Source organism: Furipterus horrens, unplaced genomic scaffold (assembly GCF_987537825.1).
Source record: "Furipterus horrens unplaced genomic scaffold, mFurHor1.1.pri manual_scaffold_1, whole genome shotgun sequence".
Classification (NCBI taxonomy): domain Eukaryota; kingdom Metazoa; phylum Chordata; class Mammalia; order Chiroptera; family Furipteridae; genus Furipterus; species Furipterus horrens.
This window is the reverse complement of record NW_028327171.1, coordinates 213306181-213329894: the sequence shown is the minus strand read 5'-3', so window position 1 is coordinate 213329894 and position 23714 is coordinate 213306181. Positions and strand designations below refer to the sequence as shown.

Genomic DNA, 23714 nt, shown 5'->3' with positions numbered 1-23714 from the left:
CTCTTCTCTGTGAGGACACCCAGGTACCAGATCACAAGCAACTGTGGGGGTGGGGGGCGCATCTGGGTCACATTGGGCCTTGTCAGAAGAAAAGGAACAAACTAGCTGATTTACATATTGGGTTCTCATTTGCATTTCTCATTCAGGCTCTGGCCTTGACCTTCAGCCTTCTCCTCCCTGCGCCTTCCCACCCAGGGAAGGCTCAAATGGCCCACATTCTGAAAGCCCGGGCAATGACACACTGGCCAACAGAGCTGCGATCTGCCCAAGGTCATCCAGCCAACCAGGGTCACAGCGGACCTCAGCTCTGGCCCTAAGAACCCGTCCAGGGCTCTTTCCCCACACGCACGCAGCCTGCCTTCCGCCTTCGACAGATAGTGCGGCTCCAGGGGGCTGTCTTAGGGTCTCCTAGTCCTGGGACAACACCCGAGAGTCTGGGCCTGAGCGTGTCTTGAGATCGACACCAGTGTCAGGGAGCGAGGTACCTGTCCCCACTCAGTGTCAACACAGTGTGGGGGCAGAGATAGTGAAGGCGTGTTAGGAACTGGGTGGAGGGCAGGTGGTGCTGGGCTGTGGGCTGTTGCTGCCCTCGGCACATCGGACCCACTGGGGGCCTCTCCACAGCTCTCTTTTCCTCTCAGACTCGGCTGAATTTGATCTTCCTTTCAGTTGCCCTGTACTGGCCTTGCTGGTTTCGGGGTTTCCTTTCTGTCACGATGATCCACAGTGGGGTTCAGCAGGAGCAATGGTCCTGTCCTCCCCACTTTGCGCCCCCCACACCCTGCCTGAGCTCCCACCATCAGGTGCTATGACCTAGAAGCATGCCTGCCCCCTCCCTAGCTGACACATTGTTCTAGCAGGTGGGCACTCTGTGTGGCATAAAGCCCTTCAGGGAGGACAACCTCTCTGGGCAGAGCCCCTCCCTCCTTCCTGGGAGAACTTTGTGGACTTCACCCTCCATCTGCCTTTGGTCTGCAAGTCAGGCCAGGCCTGGTCCCCACCAGACTACTGGTCTACCTGAGGCAGCTTCAGGGCCAGAGCCTCCTCTTGACACATTTCATCAGATCTACAAACTGAGGGCCAGAGTGGCGAGTTTGCCCTGGCCCCCAACTGCAGGGGGGACAAAAGAAACAGGTATCCAGAATGTAGACACTCCCCTGGGATTACAGCCCACCCAGGAGTCAGTCAACAAACACATTAATCCATAGCTGTGTGTTCATAGCTGCCCCAAACCTGTTCAGTACGTCGGAGGGCAAGGCTGGGCCACAGCATCTGGGAGCACCAGAGCCCTAACGATGGTTAGGCATCTGATCACCCAATTACGGGTCTTTGCTTGGGGTCTTGGGGAGAGCCCCAAGACAGGTTTTACTTTCTGAGCAAAGGGTACATTCTGGCATCTTCTTTGCCATGGCCAGAATCTTGACCCATGAGCAGGACCCCCCCCCGGGGAGGCCCGGGGCAGCCCACTCCCCAGCCTGGACCTCAGGGACACCTGCTGTGGCCCATACCGGGACAAGGAACTATTGCCATATGCAGCAAGGAGCCGTCCTCTTTGTTAAAACTGTGACGATTAAAGTTACAGCTGTGCCACACAAAGGACTAGCCTGGGGCTTAGAGCTGCAACCACAGCAGGATGCTAAAAATAAGGCAGGGCAGGGCCAGGCTGCCGGGATGACGGTGCAGGGCACACAGAGAGGGGCCTGCTCCACTCCTGTGCTGGGCCAGGCACATCTGGGGACCTGAGCGTGCTTCCGGGGCCCACTGACTAGAAGAAACGCTGCCACCCAGATGCGGTGTCCAGGTGGGAAGAACAAAGAGTGTTCAGGACTCTGTCATATATGGGGTTGTGGAAAAAGCTGGTGTAGTCTGGCCCAGAGTGGATGCCTTTGAGGTGGCACTTGGGCAAACATTTAATATTGCTTTATTATTCATCCCAGCCCCACCTTCATTGAAGGCAGCAGGACTCAGCAGGACCCTGCCTTTAGAGAACAGTCAGGCAGACCAGGGCCATGACGATGAATGTTAAAGGAGGCAGAGTTTTTAAAAAGATTTTATTTACTTTTTAGCCCTGGCTGGTGTGGCTCAGTGGATTGAGTGCAGGCCTGTGAACCAAAGGGTCACTGGTTCAATTCCCAATCAGAGCACATGCTTGGGTTTCTGGTCAGGTCCCCAGTTGGGGGTGCATGAGAGGCAACCACATGTTGATTTTTCTTTCCCTTTCTCCCTCCAAAAATAAATCTTTTTATTTACTTTTTAAAGAGAGGGAGAGAAACATCAACACGTAAGGGAAACATTGATCAGTTGCCTCTCACACACCCCAACCGGGACCTGGCCCGCAATCCAGGTATGTGCCCTGAGTGGGAATCGAACTGGCAACCTTTCAGTTCGCAGGATTCTTGACTTCAGCTCCCCGTACCACACGTCTTACAGAGGAGTGCTTTAACTGCGGAGCTTGAATCCTGTCTGTTCCCCACTGAACCAGGATGGGGCCAGTCCACTAGGAGCCCAGCGGACCTCTGAGGCTGGACGTGATTTTCTGTGTTGGGTAGTAAAGGCAGTGGCAGGGCAAGTGTCCTGTGACTCAGGGACAGACCCCAGGGAGCCAGGGCCATAGGAGGAGGAACAGGAGCCACCAGGAAGCTGGTGGGGAGGCCAGGGGCCAGGCACAGGGAGCTTCTTCCCCTTGCCAGTGGGGCTGCTGCTGCATTCATGGGCCTCCCAGACAGGAATTCTCTCGCAGAGAGAGCTACTAGAGATTCACCGGGGTGAGCAAATATCCTGCTAAAAGCTCCACTTAACAAAATATCCCATAGGGAACCTGCTCTATCAAATATTAAATTCTGCTCAAAGGCTGTAATATTGGAGAAACGAGATATTGACCCTCCAAATTTAGGACAGTTCAGAGGGTCTGAGCAGACACCCCAGAACCACGAGGGGAGGGTGTCAAGGCTGGGGCTGCACTACTCAGGCTCTGGGAAGCTTGAGCACCTGCCCAGGTCAGGCGGTCCCCGCCCCCAGAGGTGCTGAAAGGCAGCCCCCCACCCCGCCCCGCAGCCCGGAGTTCTCATGTCCAGCGCGCTCCCCGAGGGGCTAGGGCCTGCCGCTGGCCTGGAACGGAGAAGCACCGCATTTCCAGCGAGGCAGCTCCTCCACTCCCCATCCCGGCCTGTCCCTCCCATGAGTCACCCTGTTTTCCCCGTGGCCAAATATAGCTCCCCAGGCAAACGGAGGTGCTGCATTGTTCCCAAGGGCCGGGGAGGGGCCGGGCCGGCGCCCCAGGCTAGAAGGCCCGGCAGCCCACCTTCCTCCCCTTCCTCGCCCAGGCCTGAGGCTTCTGCCTGGACCTCGGATCTCAGGGGCACTTCGCCACAAATGCCGGGGAGGCTGGGGAGAGAGGGTCTGGCCGAGAAGGGATGGCCACTTCCTCCCGGGGGACCGCGGGACACACTCTAGGCTAAAGCCCAGGGCAGGGGGCCTTTCCTCTTCTCTAGGCCACAGGATGAGGCTGGGATCCCATTGGGCAGCGGCCCTGCCTGGGGGAGCCAGGGTGGCCGTTCACCCAGGGCGTGTCCAGGCCGCCGCCCCAGCCCGCGGCCCCCAGAGCCACCACATAAGGAAATGTTTGTGCTTCGCGGCCTCTGGGCAGTGGCTCCCCGAGCTCAGCCCCTCCTCCCTCCTCCTTCCTCCCCACCCCTGCCACCTCCCCGCCTGGCCGGACTGGGGCGGTTGGACCCTGGAGCAACCGCCCTGGGCCTGGCGGGAAGGCGGGGAAGGCGGCGGGGGCTGGGCTGGGCTGGGAGTGGGTGGGCAGGGGCCGTGCTCCGTGGTCCTCCTGCCTCCTGTCTCCCTGCGCCAGGGGGACATCCTGCCCGGCTTGGCAGGAGCCAGCCGGAAACCTCCCCGCCTCCCACCCCCAGCCAGCTGCCTGGGCCCCGGGCTGCCCTGGGGGGAGGGGGAGGCGGGCAGGGCACCTCTGGGACAGCCTGGACCTGGCTTTGCCATCTTAGAGGCACCACGTTCTGCAGTCTGTGGCCAGGCCCGTGGAGGCACGGTCCCCCTGAAGAAGTCCCGCCGCCCAGCTGGCCTCCCGGGAGCCCAGAGCAATGTCTCATTTCTCTGGGTTGTGACTGAGCTGTCCTGACCCCCGGCCACTGCTCAGAGAGGAAACATTTTATAACCTGCCTGCTGGCGGCAGGCAAGGTCAGGCTCACGTGGTGGGCAGCCTGTCTTCTGGAGTTTTCCATTAAATTATTTACGCAGCCCCGGAACAAGCCCACAGACTGCAGGAATCAGCAGGCACACGGTGGCATTTCTTCTGCAAACAGTCTCGTTTCTCCAGGGACCCCTCCTCTCTTAAATGTAACTCTTTGGAGGTAAGAAGCTGCCTAAGGGTGGTGCCTCCTAGGTCCCTGTGGTTTATTCTTGGGAGCCAGAGAAATTCCCCGCCAGGATTTCCTGGGCAAGGACCCGAAACCCAGTGCCGCAGTCAGAGGGCAACGCTCTGGCCCCCCTGCTCAGCTCTGGGGCGCCAACTCCAGAAAAGGGCCCCTGAGGATGACGTCACCCGGACCCCAGGCCTTTGGGGGACCGGTGAAATACAGAGCAGTAATCCAGTACAAGGGCAGAGGAGAAAGTAGACCACCTCCCCTGCTTCCAGGGCACACAGACCTGATTTAGATTAACCTCAGGCTTGCTTTCCTAGGAAGCTCCAGAGTGACACAGGAAGAACAGGGGGGCCACTTGTCCTCAAAGCCCCACCTCCCAGGCAGGCAGGGCTGCCCAGAAGCCGTTGCTGGGGGGGCGGGCGGTGGGGGTGGCTCTCACCAGGCTCGCTTCATCCCTAAGGGCAGCCCTGGGCAGCCTCCATGCCCTCAGTCCCCTTCTGAGAAGGGTCCTGGTTGGTTCTTTCGCAGAAAGTGGCTGGTGCTTCCCAGCACAAGGGTCACCTCTGCCCAGCTGCAGCAGCATGGGCCATGGACCGTGCCCAGGCCGGGACCGAGGGAAGGATGGAGGAGAGCTAGGCTGCGCTTGACAAAGGTCACACCCCGTGCGGGGAGGGGGGACATGCGCCCAATCCAATCCCACCCCCCGGAGGCCCTCCAGTTTTAACTCAAGACGCACTGCACAGACTTTCAGCACCGTGGGGTCAGGTACGAAGAAGCTATTTGTCTGTTCCTGGACCTTGATTTCTTGCAATTTAGTTCTAAAAACTCCTAGAGGCCGGACTGTGTCTGGCTGCTACCTCCCCAAGCCTAACACCAAGTATGTACTCAGGAAGTATCTTTTGGGTAACAGAATTAAAACAAAAAAACAAAAAATCCTTCCTTTCAGGCGGCAGAGATCTGGGCCAAGTAAGATAACCTTGCCATAGGAAGTTTTGAAGGCTGCCCTGTGGAGTGGCCGGTTCTCCATCGCGTGACATATGCCCTTGGAGGCGCCGCGACAACACATTGGGGGTGTGGCAGGGGGGTTCTCAATGGGAAGGCAGAGGTAAAGTGAGGTGGCCTCCCATGCCCTCGAAGTGTACTCAACACTCCCGGTGCCCTGGCTCCGGCCCCCCGGGCAGGAGCTCCCTCCGTCCCAGCTGACACGGGTGCTTGCCCGGGCGCCCGGCAAGGGCTGGGGTCTGTGCCCCTCTCCTGGGGCGAGGAGTGCGCCCCACACCGGAAAACCAGAAGCAGCAGGAGGTGCCAACAGCTGGACAGGCCCCAGGCCCCCATCCAGCTTTTCCTCCCCCCTCCCTCCCTGGGGAGGCCACTTGTCACCCCCCCATTCCTCTCCATCACCTGGGCCCTCTGCTTCAACCCTCGCCCTGCCACAAATGTGAATTTGGGGGCATCTCCTGTTTAAATGCCTTCTAGAACCAAGTTCTCGGGCTTGCTCCCTGATTCTCCCTGGCGCCAGGTCCTGGCCACCCGCACGGGCCTTGGCTCAGAGCTTTTTCCGGGAAGCGCTCCTTGCCCTTTGCTGGCCAGGCCCCTCCTTCACAGCTGCGCCCGCAGAGGGTCACCGTCAGCACGTGCCCCCCGATGCAAAGCTGGGGCCACAGCAGGAGCCCAATGAGCAGGCGAAGGGAAGAGAAGCCAGGATAGGAATAGCGCAGGGGAACGGGCTGCCGGTTATGCTTTGCATGTGAGCTCAGCCAGAGCGAAGGCATCCAAAACAGAAACGGGACGGTTTTCACAGGTGCCCCCGACTCGGGGAGGCGGAGCTTGAAATCCAGGTCTGCGCACAGGTTAGTGCACACACCGGGTCCGTGACTGCACGTGTCCGTGCCCATCGCAGGTTTGTGCAGCCGCAAGTCCACGCACACCGGCCCAGTGTAAGCCAGGCGGTGCAAGCGCAAGAGCGCGCGCACTGGAGAGGGAGAACACCCTCGAGGTCATGCACGCAGGAACACGTGTGCCTCCACGGATTCGTGCGTTCCACGTACTAACACGAGTTGGGGCATACTAGAGCGTGTGCAAGGTCGTAGGCCCACCCGGGGGAGGTAGAGGCGCCCGTTTCCCCCCATACTCGGGCGTAGCTAGTCTTTGGGCGCCATCTTCCTCGGGCAACGGAAAGACCTGCAGGCTGCTGAGACCCTGCGCTCCGGCCTTTGTTGTCTGGGCTTCCGGGCGTCCATCACGCTGAGGCCGCGCGCGCCGGAGCGCGAAATGGCGGCCGGAGGGCGGGGCGGCGGGAGCCCCGCCCACCCCCTAGCGCAGGCGCAAGGCGCAGCGCGTTCCCGCGTTTCCCCCAAGCGCGCCGGGACACAAAGGGCTGGAGGGAAAGCGCGGAGCGCGGCCTGCGGAGCGGCTAGCGGCCCGGAGCGGTCTGGGCCAGAGGACGGGGGCTGGAGCCGGGCTCTCCGGAACCACGCGCTCGGGTGCGGGTGGGGGCGCGGTGCAGCGCACTTTCTCCTCCCCTCTCCCGTCTTCAACCGCCGTAACTGCCTTGCGGGCTGGGGTGGGGTGGGGTGAGGTGGAGCGAGGTGGGGAGGGCGGCTGGGCCAGGCGCAGGCGCCGGGGGAGGGCCGCGCGCCTCCATTTTCCCTCGCGCGCCGTGATGGCGGTTGTGGGCGCCTTTTCCCCATTGCGGAACGAGGGGCTGCCTCCGCGGAAGCCCCGAGGCCTTCGCCCTAATTCTTTCCTTGGTTTGCGCGCGTGGGAAACAGAGCGACGCAGCTCTTGGAAAGTTTTGTTACTGATTTCCAGAGATTCTGTGAAGAAAATGCAGACCTCAGATTTACTGCTGTGTCTTGTCACTCAGTCCTTCAGAGTGGGAATGTGGGTTCGGGAGAGGGGTGAGGACACGGGTGCAAAAAAAGTGAGTTTTTTCTTCATTAAAGAGACGTTCGCTAAAAGCAGTAATAAAACATTAAAATGTTTTTCATGCATGTTCTTGATAGTTTCAAAAGAAATAATAACTGGCATTCCTTGAATACTTCTATGCCAGGCCCTTTTGTAAAAGTGCTTGAATTTCACACCCAGGGACAGGTGGAGAAACGGAAGTCCCAAACGGTTCAGGACACAAAAATACTTAAAAGTAACAGGAAAGTGAGGAGGGGGAAAGACAAAACGAAACCCACCTTCCCAGACAACCGCGACCATAATAAAGCGGCGTGGCCGCTGTAGCCCTGCGCGCTCGGGAGTCCGATGCCCGTCGTTCGGGACGCCTGTGGCGTTTTCCGTGCGGCGGCCGCGCCGCGTCGGGCGGGCGGGAAAGTCCCGGCGGAGAGCAGCCCGGAAGCGCGGGCCCCGGCGCGCGGCTGCTCAGGGAGCCCCGAGGAGCGCCCCGCGGGCAGGGTCAGCCTCTGGTGCCCCCCGCGAGTTCGCGTGACTCGTGCGATCCCTGCTGCGGGGTGGGAGGGAAAGCGTCCTCGGGTCTCGCTCCCACCCCCCCCCCCCTATAGCGCATTCTCAGACCATTAACTGCCTTAATCAGTTTTTCCAAGCTCCTTTGAGCCCCTGGGGAACGTATTTGCACAGATCAGCGTGGACTCAGTTCGAGGTGGAGGGCAGGGCCGGGATGATTCCTCATTTGCAGGTGAAGCGGCTGAGATTTAGGGGTTTGTCCTGGCCAAGTTCACCTGCTAACCTTGGAGCAGAGGTGCTTCCTGCGAGCTGCGGCGGCTGCCTAGCAACCTCAGTCTCCAAGTCCTTGGCTTCCGTAGGACCTGATGCTATGTCCGTGCTTGCTTGGTTTTTGATGTTTAAACTTGAACGAGGCGGGGATTCCGAAGCCTAGCCGAGAAATGGCAGGTGCTTTTCTCTTGGGTGATGAAGAGCGTCGGTTCTAAACAGCAGAGAGGCATGCAGCCAGCGCATCCCTCGCCCTCATTCTTCTTTATTAAAATTTTTTTTTAGTTTATTGATTTAGAGAGAAAGAGGAAAGGAGATTGAGAGAGAAAGGACATTTTTTGTTTTTCCACCCATCCATGCATTTGTTGGTTGAGTCCTGTATGGGCCCTGTCTGGGGTTCGAACCTACAACCTTGGTATTTCATGGCAACCCTGTACCCAGCTGAACTACCCAGTCAGGGCCCTCTCTTCCCTCCTTAATCCTTTAAGGAGTCATCTGTTTATCAAAACTTTTCATCATTTTTTTGTTTTCTCATTAAATCACCTGTCCTTTGATTAATCTTTTTATTGAAATATGAATTTGTTCTTTCTTCTTTACCAAGTAACAGAAGTCACCTATTTTTATTAGTTATTACTTCATTAATGTGAGGAAAAATGAGTGCTTTTATTTTTATTTAATTTTTTTTTAATTTATTGATTTTAGAGGAAGAGAGGAGGGGAGAAAAACATCGACTTGTTACTAGTTATGCATCTGTTGGCTGATTCTTATATGTGCCCTGACTGGGGATCAAACCCACAGCTTTGGCACACAGGGATGATGCTCTAACCGATTGAGCTACCCAGCAAGGGTGAAAAACAAGTGCTTTTAACCTTCAGAAGTGGAAAATGTAAGAAATGGAGCCAGAATATGACTTCAGGTCTCACACACGGAGATAACCCTGTCTTCTTGTTCCATTTGTTCATGAAATCACAAATTCCTAATAAGCATATTGAAATGTTCATAGAAAAATTTTAAAAGTTCCAGCAACTGTGAAAAGCTTTCTAAATAATTGCCTTTCCTTAAATTAAAAAAGAAAAGAATGTCCTTCAACACTTACTAGCTTGTGGCTTTGTCAAGTTATTTAACTCCTGATCCTGTCTTCTCATCTGAAAAATATGGATAAAAGAAACGTGTCCTGGCAGCGTTGGGCAAGAGGCAGGGGCTTTGAAGATGGCATTTGTAACGTGCAGGGCCATAGACTATAGTGGGTGCTGTATAAATAAGTGGCAGCAGTTGTTTTTGGTTTGTCAACCTAAGATTCAAACCGGTAGAGAATTTTTATGACTTTATTTGAGCCAAACTGATGACAATTACCAAGAAACAAAACCTCAAGGGATTGAGAAAATGCCTCAGAGAAATGGCAGTTTTGCACCGTATTTTATACATTGCAGTCAAAGGAGGAGGCTTAAGGGGGTTACTTGAATTCCACTGGTGGGAAATTAGGGAGGCGGGAGAAAGCAAAGCCCAGAGATCTCTGGGATTGGGTAAAAGGTAAACCAAAATCGACTTCTTTTACACAGGTGGGTAAGAATATGTAGTTAACAGTTAACAATTAACCCAAGAACAATGAGGGGTTCTGTGGCCTTCGCTCTAGTACTGCCATTGTGCCCTGAAGGGTCTGGAAAAGAGGAAATTACCCTGACCTTTGTTCCAAAGGTATGTTATGTAGATTCGGGAAGACAATAGACTTGCTCAGTTAAGACTGACCTTTGTCAGCGAAGCTAGCTCCTAGGCTGGGACTGACTACCTCCCATGACCTGCTTTTAGTTGGAATGTTTTCATTTCAGACCATCCTATGTGGTTACTTCCGGTCTCTTAGTTTGTAAGGCCACCATGCAGGCCTCCCGCGAGCTTGTCAGGTTTAGTATGAGAACCCACTTCCCCCCCCCTTCCAAATTGCTATTCTATATGTTAAAAGTAGCAAGAGCAGGTAGCTGATTGCCTTGAGAAAACTGATACCGCTCTCTTCAGATCACGACTGTGTGCCCTCTTATACCCCAAACAACGTCCAAGACTGCTTAAAACTTTTAGTCAAGGAAAGAGCAGTTTTTAGACTGGCTTCAAAACAAGTCAGATGCTTGCTTGATACATCAGGCACAGCTGTTAACTGGAGGAAATAATAAAGGGCTTGTGTGACCTGGACCCATGTCGACGGCCCTCCCGTCTTTGAAAGGGCCTGACGGTTGGTGCTAGATGTCAAATGGGACCCTGCGAGGGAAGGAGCCCTGCCCTCCTGTTGCAGGTGGGCACAGGTAACCAGGTTCTTGGTGATCGCAGACAAAGAATTGAACTGAACTCACAGTTTAGAGCAGAAAGAGAAGATTTATTGAGCAATAGTCCACAGAACGTGGGAGCGGGACACCTCTGAGCAGAGCTTGGGCTCAGGGGCTGGGGGATTCTGTTCTTATAGGGCAGGTATTTCCTGGTTAGTTTTTGCGGGCTTTTGTTGCGCATGTACAAGTAGTTATACTACTTTTAAGCTACTGCACATGCGATCTCCCATGATTTTCCTTCATCGGCGCCTGGGAAAGGGGGGTCCCACAATGCTAATTTATTATAATACTATTATAATGAAGCAGGGGTCATGTAGTGTCTTCTGTGCAGGTGCAGTCATGATTCACCGTGACTCAGCACTTTTCCAGAAAGTGGGGAAAACCGGTCTTAAAACAGGGTCTCTGTCAGGTATGGATGTCCTTTGTCTTAGTGCTGGGGCACCCCTGGAGTTTCTCCCCTCCGGCCTCACTCCCAAAGCTGCAGTCCCCCTGAAAGCCACAGTGCTCTCTCTGTGTCCGGGCCCTGCGTTCTCTGTTCCGCGGATTTATAAGTGCCTCTGGGTGCTGGTGGGGGGCGGGGGCTAGAAGAGTGAATAAATCAGTCCATCCCTGCTTTTGTAGAGCCTAGAGCTTATTCAGGAAGCCAGACTCAGGAAATTACCAGGGTGATGGTGTAGGATTGTGTGGTGCTGCACAAGGTGGCCGGGGCCCTGACTTAGGCAGAAGACCAAGGAGGCTTCCTGGAGGTGGTGATGCTTTGGCTAAGCCCAGCGTTCTCTCAGACTCTGAAGAGGGAAAAGGCACATCAATGTTGAGGAATTGAAGTCCAGAAAGGCTGGGCATGGGACCTTAGCAGCAAAAGAGACAGGAGCTGAGACATCAACAGAAGCCAGACCATGGAGATTTCTGACTGTTAGGAGGAGAAGAAAAAAAACCTTTCCTCTACCCCTCCTAGGTTCTCTTACTGGGGCCTTATAAATTAGAGTGACAAAAGAGAGATTATGAAGAGACAAGTAAACAGAACTGTTTATTAAAATGTGCATTACACATAAATATGGGAATACCCAGTGATGAGTAACTCAAGGCGTGGTTAGAACTTGGGTTCCATACAATGGGGGACCCAAAGAAACCGGAGTTATGCTTTGCAGGGTGCGTGCCTTGTAGTGCAGGCTTCTCCCACTAGGTGGGTTCCCTGGCGTGAGAGGCTGCGTGCGGTTTCAGTGAAATTTAGGGGGAGACTTTCAGTGCGTTTGCCCATTCATGACGGGTGATTTACGAGCGCATCTGCTGACATCGCACTGAGTGTTCAGTTTTCCACCAAAAACGGCGTGACCCCCCATGCCCCACCCTCCCTAGTCACCTGATCTCTCCCCAGAGTGAGGTTTTTTTGTTTCCCCAGAAGAAAAAAGTCCTCCAAGGGAAACAGTTTGCCAATGTTGAAGAGGTAAAACAAGAAATGGCAGCAGCACTAAAAGGCATCAAAATCGACGACTTCCCCAACGGTTCTGAGCAGTGGGAGTAAATGTCTTGACAGGTGTAGTGCATCCAACGGCGAGCACTTTGAAGGTGACTGAAGTTTAAGCATATAAGAATAAATACACAATTTTTTAATAAATAAATTCCAGGTTTTTTGGTCCCCACTTTGTATAGCATCTTAACAAAAGAGCAATACATTTTCAGAGAAGTGACTGGACAAGGCAAATTACGGGAGGGTAACTATACGGGGGAGCTAGGGGAGGAAGGGCCAGTCTTCAGATGTGTGTTAGGTAGGTTGCTCTGGTGCTGTCTCCAGGCTGAGAGGGTTTAGTTGGTCTCTGGTAATTAATTCTGTCCCTCCTGGTAGAGAGGGAAGGAGGGACACTTCTGCAAATGTATGTCCTGCTTTTGGGCAAATAGGAGGGGGGCAGAGAGCTTTTCTTTTCTTAAAATTTATTTATTTATTAGTTTATTTATTTTTAGAGAGAGGGGAAAGGAGAAAGAGAGAGAGGGAAACATCACCGTGTGGTTGCCTCTCACTTGCGCCCCCAACTGGGGACCTGACGTGCAACCTAATCATGTGCCCTGACTGGGAATTGAACCAGCGACACTTGGCTCACAGGCCGATGCTCAATCCACTGAGCCACAGCAGCCAGGGCAGAGAGCTTTTCTTGTATCTGCTTCTTCTCAGTTGCCTTTAGCTCAAAATCATCCGTATGCCGAAGGGGCATATTTGGGGGTGGTGCATTCTGCTGTCCTTCACTAGCTTTGGTTTACTAACGTGAAATATTCTTGTCATTCGTCCAGATTATTGAGAATCCTCAAAAGACTTTTTTTTAGATATAACTCATGTAGTATAACATTGACCCCTTTAAAAGTATGTAACACAGTAGTTTTTCACTTACTCACAAAATTGAGCAACCATCACCCCAAATTCCAGAACATTTTATCACCCCAAAGAAACCCAGACTCAGTAGCAGTCCCTCCTCATCTGCCCCTCTCCCCTGCCCCACTGCCAGTCTGCTTTCTGTCTCTGCAGATTTGCTTATTCTAGACTCCAAAATATGTTCTTATCAATGGAATCCACAATAAACTTAGCATGTGGGTTTTTTTTTTTAATTCCTCATCTGAGGATACGTTTTCATTAATTTTTAGAGAGAGAGGAAGAGAGAGAGAAACATCGATCAGTTGCCTCCCATATGCACTCCAACTGGGGATGGAACCTGCAACCTAGGTATGTGCCCTGACTGAGAATCAAACTCGCAACCTTTTGGTGTACAGGACAACGCTTCAACCAACTGAGCCATCCTGCCAGGCCCATCAAGGTTGTAGCATGTATTGGTAGTCTCTTCCTTTTTATGGGCAAGTAATATTCCATTGTGTGGATGTGTCTCAGAAGACACTTAACAGAATCTTCTAAGATGGGAATGTGTCTTGGGGTTTGGCCACAGTGTGAGAAGCTCTGTGCTTTATATGTCCATCCATGGACTACCTGGCTGTCCCATCACTGACTGTGTAACTTGGGCAAGTCACTTTCTTTCTACTTCATTGTCCTCTCATAAATGGGGACAGTAGTATTAATTCTCTAGGATGGATGAATAAATGAGTTAATACATTTAAAGGACAAGTGCCTGGTCAAAGGCCCAGTTGTCACCAGAGAAAAAAAGGCTGGCAGATGCAGAATTCTCTAGTGATTATTCAGTGAGCACACTGACCGTTATTCCAGAATCTTCCAAATGGCTACTTGGCTACTTCCTAAAACTGGAGATTACAATCAGGTCTGAGTAAGAGGAAATGAATTGAAGCTAGTGGTTTCTACACTTTTTTTTTTTCTATTTTTTTTTTAAAGATTTTATTCATTTTTAGAGAGAGGGGAAGGGAGGGAAAAGAGAGGGAGAGAAGCATCAGTGTGTGGTTGCCTCCAACACACCCCCAACCGGGGACCCAGCCCGCAACCCAAGGGTGTGCGCCGACCAGGAACCGAACCAGCAACTCCCGGTTCACAGGCTGACACCAAATACACTGAGCCACGCCAGCCAGGGCTCTACACCTTTCTTAGACATTTAGGATTTTGTGATTCAACAGACTTTCAAATATTGCGGTGATGAACCAAGGGACTTGTTCAATATATGTACTTTTAAGCTTAACTCCCTTGAGAACAAACTGCTTTACCTTTTTAGAAATTTATGTAAATTTTCAACATACAAACAAGTAGAAGAGTATGGTTCCCTGTGTACCTTCCACAGCAGTTATTCCCATTTTCAATTATTGAAAGACTGCTTTGTTCCATAAACAAATAGGGGAGGCACACCTAACAGGTAGGACCTGAAGGGGAGCAGGATTTACCAACCCAAAATATGTCACTTTGGCGTGAGAATTATTTGAGCTAAAGTCCATCAAAACTGATCAGCTTCAGGAAAAGCTCAACTGTCTAAACTGATACTGGGAAGGGAGGCCTGTACCAGGAGAGGGCTATTGCCAGAGATAGATTTTTACCTGACAAACTTATCTGTATAACAGAACAAGCTTTCTTTTCCAAACATCTCCTCTTCCTTCCTGTGAAAGGCCTTCCTCCCAGGGCAGAGTATCCCAGACCAGTCCCTAGGCCTCCCTCCATCTCTCTTCCCCTGTTACCCCATCCAGGTCTCTGAGGCTACTTTGAATGGAAAAAGTAAACACTGGTTTGTGGCCTTCTGGCCAAGGTGGAGGTGTAGGTAGATACACTTCACCACCCTCCACAACAATAAGAAGAAATACAAACACCTCAGAACTAAAAACAACCAGAAATACCAGAAAATTGAACTTCATGGAAGTCCAACAAAAGATATAAAGAAGCAATACTCATATAAACAGGTAGGAAGAGCGGAGCCGAGGCGGAGAGGACGCAGTGCGGCAGCAGCAGCAGCAGAAAGGCAGTGGCTGTAGCCAGCCAACAGAAAGCGTAGTCACACATTATAAAATCGGAGGGACACCTGGGGAGTGACCCCAGCCCCAGACCAAACCGCACAGCTCAGGCTCCAGCACCGGGGAAAATCAAGCCTCATTGTTTCTGACTGTGAAAAGCAGTGGGGGTTGGGGCAGTGGAAGAAACTGCCAGTCTCTCAGCAAGTCCATTTGTTTAGAAGGTCCCTGTGGTCCTAGAATATCTGCAACCCACCCACTCTGGGAACCACAACCAGGGCAACAGCTAGAGGGGTGCCAGTCCGATACGGGAAGCGGAGAAGTGCCTGGAAAACGGGTAAGCACTGAGCAAGTGGCATTGTTCTCTCTCAGACCTCTCCCCCACATACAGCACCACAACGTGGTGAAAAGGGTAGCTCACACTGACAAATATCTAAGGCTGCAACAGCTCTACCTAAGACACAGGCAAACACAGGAGGCGGTCAGGCTGAGGAGGCAGAGCATGGCCCCAAAGAGGGAATGGATCAAGGTTCTAGTGGGAGAACTAAGTGACAAGGAGATGGCCAACCTAACAGATGCAGAGTTCAAAATACTAGTGATAATGATGCTCACAGACTTGACAGATATGTTTGAGTATGGCAAACAAATAAGAGAAGAAATGAAGGCAATGCTAAGGGGAATGGAGGAAAATCCACACAAAACCAATGGTGAAGGGAAGGAAACCGGGGTTCAAATCAATTGTTTGGAATATAAGGAAGAAATAAACAGTCGACCAGTACAGAATGAAGAAACAAGAATTGAAAAAAAGGAGGAGAGGCTTAGGAACCTCTGGGACAACTTTAAACATACCAACATCTGAATCATAGGGGTGCCAGAAGGAGAAGAAGAGCAAGAAATTGAAAACACGTGAAAAAATAATGAAAGAAAACTTTCCTAATTTGGTGAAGGAAATAGACATAGAAGTCCAGGAAGAACAGAGAGTCCCAATCAAGCTAGACCCAAAGAGGACCACACCAAGGCACATGATCATTAAAATGCCAAAGGTTAAAGATAAAGAACCTTAAAAGCATCAAGAGAAAAGCAGAGAGTTACCTACAAAGGGTGCCTATAAGACTCTCAGCTGAGTTCTCAAAAGAAACGTTGCAGGCTAGAAGGGACTGGCAAGAAGTATTCAAAGTGCTGAAGAGCAAGGACCCACAACCATGATTACTCTATCCAGCAAAGCTATCTCTTAGAATGGAAGGGCAGATAAAGTGCTTCCCAGACAAGGTAAAGCTAAGGAGTTCATCACCACCAAGTCATTATTACATGAAATGTTGAAGGGACTGATTTAAGAAAAAGAAGAAGATCAAGACTATGAACATTAAAATGACAACAAACAACTATCAATAACTCAATCTAAAAAATAAAAACAAAAACAAACTAAGCAAACAACCAGAACAGGAACAGAATCATAGGTATGGGGATCATTTGGACAATTATCAGCTGGGAGGAGGAAGGGGGAGAAATGGGGAAATGGTGCAGGGATTGAGAAGCATAATTGGTTGGTACAAAATAGACAGGGGGGAGTTAAGAATAATACGGGAAAGGGTGAAGCCAAAGAACTTATATGCACGACCCATGGACATGAACTAAGGGGGGTGGGAGTGCTGGAGGGAAGGGGGGCACTGGGCAGAGGGGAGCAAAGGGGAAAAAAATTGGGACAACTGTAACAGCATAATCAGTAAAATATACTTAAAATCAACAACAAAAAACACTGGTTTGAGGAGATAGCCTAGAAATCCATGTTTTCTACCCAACTTAGTGCCACTTGAAACATTCATTCCGTAGATTCTTTGCAGTTAACATTCCAGGAGTTGGTGAACTTGGATGGGAAGAGCTTACATCCACTGTCCCTAATCTTTAATTGAAGTCTAGCATTTCCTTTCATCGTGTGCATAGGCATCACGCCACAGGTTATATATAGGTGAGCCCTGGGACTTTGTCACCAACAGAAGTCACAGCTATTTTCATATCACACCACAGTTGTGGAGATATTTTCAATCTCACCTACTCTAATATTGGAGAGGAAAAATTATTTTCTTTCTATCCCTCTAAACAGAGGTGGATTTAAGGGTGGGTGCACCGGGCGCGCGCCCTGGGCCCCGACTTCTGAAGGGCCCACAAAACCCCAACTTTACACTTTTTTCTAATGACACCAAGTTTGGTTTCATTATTACGGTGCATAAAATATGGTTAACGTGTATTTTTATTTTCCCTGTCTCTCTCTTTTTTTTTAAGGGGCCCACTATTTTCTTCTGTGCCTGGGGCCTCAGCCGACCTTAATCCGCCTCTGCCTCTAAATTCTACTGGCTGATTTAATGATTCCAACTGATGTGAGTCAGATTATCAGGAGAAAATGTCCAAATGTATTACTTATGTACGTATGGAGGTTCCATAGGCATGTGAGACCCTAGGACAAATCAAGCCGTTGGGGCTTATATGCCCCCTTGAGCCAAACAGAAACAGACTGGGGGCTGTGGTTCTGGACTTCAAAAGGCAGGACGCAATTCACATGGAGAAGAAAAAGCAAATGCTTGGTAAGCGAATGTTTGCTGGGCCACCTGTAACAACGGGACACATGGAAGAGGACTTTGATCAGAGGGGCCTTGCTAGGTTCCTCCCTGTCAGTCACACACTAGCTCCTATTCAATTATAGCTATTTGTGATGAGAGGTGCCTTCCTAGAGCAGGTCCTCCAACTAAATTCTTTTGGGCAGGTGTGGGGGGGGGCAGGTGGGAGGTCGCGGCTTCCTCCTCTTTCCTTAAAATAATTATCTTGAAATAATCAATATTCCAAAAGGCATAGTTTGGGGTGGCAAACTTGCTTCCCATTACTCATCGTGATTTCAAAATCATAGTAGTTATCAGGCCTGCTGCCAAATCTGGTCCTGATTTAATTCATTAATAAAGAGTTACTGCCCTGCCTGGTGTGGCTCAGTGGATTGAGTGCCGGCCTATGAACCAAAGGATCCCTGGTTCGATTCCCAGTCGGTGCACACACCTGGGTTGCAGGCCGGGTTCCAGGTTGTGGGCGCGTGAGAGGCAACCACACACTGATGTTTCTCTCCCTTTCTCCTCCCTTCCCCTCTCTCTAAAAATAAATACATAAAATCTTTTTAAAAAATAACAAAAGTTACCAATCACACATGGCAATTGTATTTCAAGATAATTTGCTTCTTTTGTAATCCTGGGTATTTTGCTGTATGCATTTAAAACCTCACTCTGAAAGCCCCGGCCCAGTAGCTCAGTGGGTTAGAGGGTCATCCCGATACACCAAGGTTGCAGGTACGATCTCCCATCTGGGCACATATAAGAGGCAACCAGTGCATGCATAAATAAGTGACATCGATGTGTGTCTCTCTCTCCCTTCATCTCTCTCTCTCCCTAAAATCAATAAATACAATTAAAAAAAAAAGTAAACCCTCACCCTGAGAAGGGTCCAGAGGCCTCACTAGACTCCAGAGGGGCCTGTGGCATAGAAAAGATGAACAAGCCTGCCCAACTCTGCCCAGGGCACCTCCTGCCTTCACTGTCACCCTGCCAGCTCTCTCCTGGTGTGCTGTGTGTGGCTGGCACCTTTCCTCGGCACACGCTGCAAGGGTCTCGGCTTGTGGTCCTCCTCTTCCTTCTGGGCATTAGCAGTGTAAGTGAAGATGTTAATAGTGCCCCAGACTTTTGCCAGAGGGCCCCACGGGCCACTCCCATTGTCACCTGCTCCCTTGCCAGAGTCTGTGATCCCCAGGCCATGGAGTGCGATTCGGCCCAGCCCGTGACGAGGACCCGGGAGCGGGTCAGTGGCAGAGCACAGAACTGGGTTGTGGAGCGAAAGGCAAGAGTATCTGCGGTTTCTTATCAGACCAAATGCATTTTTAAAAACAAATTGTTATCGCTTCTCGGCCATTTGGCTGAGATCAAGTGTACTCTCCGTTCTTATCAGCTCAGTGTCTGATACACCCTCTATCAGGGACAATATGTTGAATGGATTTTTGGAGCAGGAAAAAAATTTTTCTTTGACTTGATAAATGAGCACATGGGACAGCATTGAACGCGGCCGGCTGCCTGGCTACAGGGCGAGGCCACGCTGCAAGGACCAGAATAGAAGGTCGAAATTTAAACTGTGTCTGGAGGCTTCAGGGAGGCGGGGGCCTAAGGGCCCTGGGGCGGCTCCTTTCCAGGGGGGTCTCCATGAGAGCAGCCCCACCTTCCCTCTCCCTCCCTCCTTCCCTCCCTCTTCCTTCCGCCACTCTCCTCCCTCTTCTCTCCTGCCTCCTCCTGCCACCCCCCTCCCAGCACCAGGGGTGGATACTGGTTGGTTCTGGGCTCTGAGAGCTGGTTTCCTCCCCAGGAAACACTGTCTCACGGCTGCTGAGGCAGAACGTGCCCCTGGAATTTCCCTGCATGGAGAAACGCCCCCTGCGCGGGCTGCGGGGACACACCTAAAGCCAGCCTGTGCACAATGCAGAGGGGACACGCCCAGAGACACACGGATGTAAACAGAAACACAAACCGGGCCAGGAAAAGCCTGGGGCCCTCAGGAGCCCATTCTGGTCCCAGCTCCGTCTCCCTGTCTCCACCTCCCTGTGCAGAGGCCTGTCTGAATTATCTCCTTTAATCCACTCGGTTTTTCACCTTTACAATATTAAAATAGATATCTTAAAAATCCAAAAGGAACTCTAAAGGATCACCCCAGAAAGTTCTCTATTTCAAAGATGCTTTCATTGTCAAAATATTTTTAAATTCTTTTATTTTTATTTTTATTTTTTTTTGCTGAGAAACCCCTTTCAGAATCAGTTTTAGGCACTCACAAGTCGGCCTTGTTACAGTCCCAGCCATTTCCTTTTTGCCTAGAAGGATCACTGCCCTTGGTACCAAGACACTTTGGGCTGGATCCAAATATCCAATTCAAAAGATTCCCGTGAGGCTGTGAGAAGTGTGTCTGGCAGGCATCATCACTACTGCAAAGCCACTGAATGTCCAAGGGCAGCCCCCAGCCGCAAGGAGGGTCCTCCTGGACCCTTAAACAGTCCAACACTCAGGCACAGAGGGGCCTGCGCACCATCCGCCAAGTGGAAACTTCCAGTTTCAGCCACAAGCTCCCGAGGCAGAAGTCTGGGAGGACCCCAGCAATGCCTGCCCTTGTGCTTTTGTGTGTGTGTGTCCGTGGAGCCCAGGGGCTGGCACAGAGCTGATCACGTGGGGGTGGTCACCGCCCAGAAGCCAGCACACAGACTGTTCACAGAAACAGCAGCAGCAGAGAGAACACTAAGGGGACACACCCAGACACACTGGGTTGCCCAGCAACCCAGAATGCCAGGCCCACACCAGGCAGCTCAACGCGAACCTCCTTATGCAACTATGCCCACCAGGAAAGGTCAAGTCAGAAACAGCCTGCTCATCCACACCCCAAAATGCTCACCCAGGTTTAGACAGTGCCTAGACAAGCCCCTCGAACTTCCCGCTGGGGATGGGACAGCTCAGGGACACACTCTCCTAGTGGTCAGTCCCTTTGTTTCCTCTTGGGAAACCTCTGGCTTTTCCATCGTAATCAGCCAGCGACCAAACAGTCTATTTCTGTGACTTCTTAGTGTTAGCCAAAGAGCACTTTTGAAAGGTCTACAGTAAGTTACCCAGAATGCCTCTGACCTTTGTTTTCAAACTCAGTATGCAAACACTAAATGCACAATGTGAAAACTTCCAGGGCATTTTAAAATTTCACAGACAAGCCATGCTGGAGGATTTTTCCACTTTTGGATGTAGAAGAAAGGCAAGTGGACCAACCTCTTAGGCATAAGACCTGACTTCCAGGAATTCAGGTCTAATCTTAGCAAGCCCCCAATAAATCTGCTGCACCGCCCCCCCCACCCCCCCACCCCCGTAGCGGCTGGCTTCAGTGTGTGCCTGCGTCCTTCAAAGACACCTTAGTCTGCTGGCAAGAGTTTAGCAACTTCTCTGTTCTCAGAATCAACTCCCGCTCCTAATCAGCTTCCCTAATCAGACCATCTGCAGGGAGTTCCACCAACTCCTGCTCCCCTTAAAAGCCCTGTCTTGCTGTTGCTTGGGGCTGACACCATTTTGGTCTCAGCCCGCCTGTGTGCAGCTGGCCAGATAAATATTTTACACTCATGGCCTGTTCTCCTGCCATTTCTCCTCTGACTCTGCCGAACCTAGCACAGCCCTCCTGTGATTCTTAACATTCCAGCGTGGTCAACAGCAACTTCACAGTCTTTGACAGTGTGGCCTGAACACCAGGGCAAGGACCCTCCTGGGCAACACCCTTCAGGTCCTAGGAGTGGGTATAAACTGAGGATTGGACCTCGACCTGGTGTCTGTGACTTCGTTTGGGAGTTGGCAGAATTTCCTGCGTGGTGTTTAGGCTCCCTGTCTAGTGAACAGCTGTGACCTCAGTTGGGTCCAAGGACAACTCCTTTGTGTAGCTCCCGTCCCCTTCTCTGGATGTTTCAGACACTGTGTTGGTTTTTGGATGAGATAACCCGGTCGCCCTGGCCACAGCAGGTTGCTCTCCAGTCCCATCACCAGACAGGACCCACCGAGAGACATTTCCATCTACACGTTGGGTCTGACCAGGCCCTCCCCGGCCACGCACATCCTTCTGCCCTGTGTCCCCGTTCCCTCCCGCCACCTCCCCAACAGGGACTTCAGTGTAAACCTGGACCAGCCACCTTTAGCAAACCGGGGCCATCCGTGCTCAACCTGTCCTCCCAGAACTTAAATCCCTACCCCACCTCACCCCAATTCCTTTCTATTCTTACCGTTTATGCCTGAAAAGATGAGCGGGCGCCTCACCCAAGACAGAAATAAACCAAAAAAACCTACTAGATACATTTTTTTTTAATTAAAAAAATGTCTACATGTCAAAAACCACAAACCAAACAAATTGAAAAGGCTAAAGACAAACATGGGAGATACAATATATTTTCCAGACTAATGTGGCAATAGAGGCAAACATCCTTGGTCTCAAGGGACTTTTATAAAGGAGAGAGCCCCGAAGAGCAAGAGGGCAGGTGTGAGCAGGCGGCTGGACCGAAACAACGACACGAACGGTAATCAGAGAAGAAAATTTTCAACCTCCTTACTACGCAAAGCGAGGCAAAATAAAACCACCCGCGATAACATTTCCCCTTATTGCCTATCAGCCTGGCAACTGAATACCTGTTCTTGGACAGCCGCTTTCTTGTTAATTCCTTCCAGGAACGCACAATAATTGGGAGAGCCTTTTGGAAGAAAATTGAGCCTTAAAACGACCAGTACTTTTTGACCTGTCAATTTCACTTCTAGACGTTCCGGAAAGGAATCTTTAAGGTGTCCAAAATGTATAGCTACAAAAATACTCATTGCATTACTGTTGCTAAAAACAAAAAGTGCATTTCTAATTTCTCCCTCTCTTTCTTGAGAATATACCCAATTCTTCTGGGCCTGGTTTATGTTATATTTATTTAAATTCTCAACACATTGTACCAGCATGTTATTTATTTTGTATTTCAGTACCTTACTAAAAAAATGCCGTTGATAAGAAATATTCTGAGCTGAGGCGAGTCTGGGGGTGAGTTAACTCAGCCCCTCCCCGACCCTGTGACCCATAGAAAGGGCCTACCGTCCCCTCCAGTTCCCTGCTTGGAGGTGTGTGGGACCTGGGGCTGATCACCCAGGAGGTGGGCAAGGACACGGTGCAGAGAAGTTGGCAGAGGAGCAAGCGGCAGGCTCCTGGGAGGTCCGATTACAGGTAACCGGAGCCCAGATGCTGAGCCATATGTCTGGGCTGAGAAGTCCTTTACAGGAGGGGACGGGGCCACAGACCGCTCTGCCTCCCCCGCCACCCGCCCCGCCGTTGTCCTGGCGCGGCACCGCCCCACGCCATTGCCGCAGGGAAAGGTGAGGATGCGCCCTCGTGAGAAAGCTGCCATCTCGCCAGAACTCTCCTCTGCTGGTTCCCTGAGCCCCTTCCTTCCCTGCTGCCCTCCTGGAGCTCCGTGAGGTGGCCCAGGCCTCTCCAGCCTCTCCCCGTCAGGACACTGCGTCCTGGCGGGGGCCCCGAAGGCAGATCCGCCCTGGCCATCACCTCTAACTGAGAACCCTCCGCAGTGGTGGCTGCCTCTGCAGCACCCCGGGGCGCCAGGACCAAACCCAGCTCCGGGGTGCAGGCCTGGAGGTGCGCTTTCACATCACCCTTTGTGCGCCCCCCAGAGGCCGTCCTTCCCTCGGGTTCTCCAGACACGTCCCCTCGTTATCACAGAAACCCTGGTTCTTCTCGCAGATACAGCTAAGAATGACAGGTCAGCGAGCCTATTCGCGTGCGCGCAAAGGTTCTTAGTGAGCGGGAGAGCAAAAGCAAGGGGAGCCAAAGGCCGGGGTGGCAGGCGCGTCCTAGGGTGGCCAGAGGCCCCGCAGCCAGAAGGCCAAGAGCACCAAGAGCACCATGAGGGCGAGAGCCAAGAGCGCGAGTCCTTTGCTCTGAGGACGTATGTGGTTGGCGGGACGGGGTGCCAGTTTTCCAGGACTCGGCGTGGGTGCCTAAAGGGGCTAATGGGCTTCTTCCTTCAGGCACTACGGGCCCTTTCCCGCCTTTGGGGCCTTGGGACATAAACGCGGTTTCAAAGGCTGTCCTTCCCAGATAGCGGAAAGGACACACAGAATCCCAAGAACTTCCCCCCTCCCGTGCTAACACAGTGTTTCCCATGATCCTGGGACACCTGGCGCTACTATGGGAGCAGGCCCAGGGCTGCTGGGTTAGGGGGTGAGACATGGCCCCCTCTGCTGCTCCTTCGCTGGCAACACCCTGGCCCTGCCGTTTCCCACGCTCTTCCTCCTCCTCCTCCTCCTCCTCCTCCTGGGGCCTCCAGAGCTGCCTGGCTGGTCAGCATGGTCATACCGAGTACAGTCCAGTTCCCTTCCAAGTGACACGT

At 51.9% G+C, this 23714-nt stretch overlaps 1 long non-coding RNA gene and 1 pseudogene across 2 annotated transcripts; both read left to right on the top strand.

Moving 5' to 3' along the window:
• The first annotated feature begins 1683 nt into the window (after positions 1 to 1683).
• LOC150022786 (uncharacterized) lies at positions 1684 to 5174 on the top strand. Of its 2 annotated transcripts, XR_016509699.1 has the most exons (3): positions 1684 to 1801; positions 4261 to 4373; positions 4914 to 5174. It is a non-coding gene; the product is annotated as an uncharacterized LOC150022786 (long non-coding RNA). The 2 variants fall into 2 exon arrangements; XR_016509698.1 differs by lacking the exon at positions 1684 to 1801 and having other exon boundaries at positions 3810 to 4373.
• Positions 5175 to 18678: 13504 nt separating this feature from the next.
• On the top strand, positions 18679 to 18801 carry LOC150022785 (U2 spliceosomal RNA; annotated as a pseudogene).
• The last annotated feature ends 4913 nt before the right edge of the window (positions 18802 to 23714 follow it).